Here is a 720-nt window from a genome sequence, read left to right on the forward strand (position 1 = left end):
TTTGGTGGCCCGCGGAAGTGTTCAAACTCAGAAGGGGCCACTCTGCAGCAATCCTGGACGTGTGGGGTGTCGTATTGTCCTGCTGGAATTGCCCAAGTCCGTCGGAATGCACAATGGACATGAATGGATGCAGAAGATCAGACAGGATTCTTACATATGTGTCACCTCTCAGAGTCGTATCTAGACGTATCAGGCGTCCCATATCACTCCAACTGCACACGCCCCACACCATTACAGAGCTTCCACCCGTTTGAACATTCCACTACTGACATGCATGGTCCATGGATTCATGAGATTGTCTCCATACCTGTACATTCCATCCTCTCGATACAATTTCAAACGAGACTTGTCCGACCAGGCACCATGTTTCCAGTCATCAAAACTCCATTGTCGGCGTTGACGGGCCCAGGCGAGGTGTAAAGCTTCGTGTCGTGCAGTCATCAAGGGTAAACGATTGGGCCTTCGGCTCCGAAAGCCCATATCAATGATGTTTCGTTGAATGGTTCGCAACGCTTGTTGATGGCCCACCATTGAAATCTGCCGCAATTTGCGGAAGGGTTGCACTCCTGTCACGTTTTCTTCAATCGTCGTTGCTCCCGTTCTTGGGGGAACATCCCCACTTCATTGCAGCCTCGGAGACGCTGTGTTCCATTGCTCGTGCGCCGGCTATAACACCGCGTTCAAACTCAATTCAGTCTTGACAACCTACCATCATAGCAC

Source organism: Schistocerca nitens, chromosome 2, assembly GCF_023898315.1.
Source record: "Schistocerca nitens isolate TAMUIC-IGC-003100 chromosome 2, iqSchNite1.1, whole genome shotgun sequence".
Lineage (NCBI taxonomy): Eukaryota > Metazoa > Arthropoda > Insecta > Orthoptera > Acrididae > Schistocerca > Schistocerca nitens.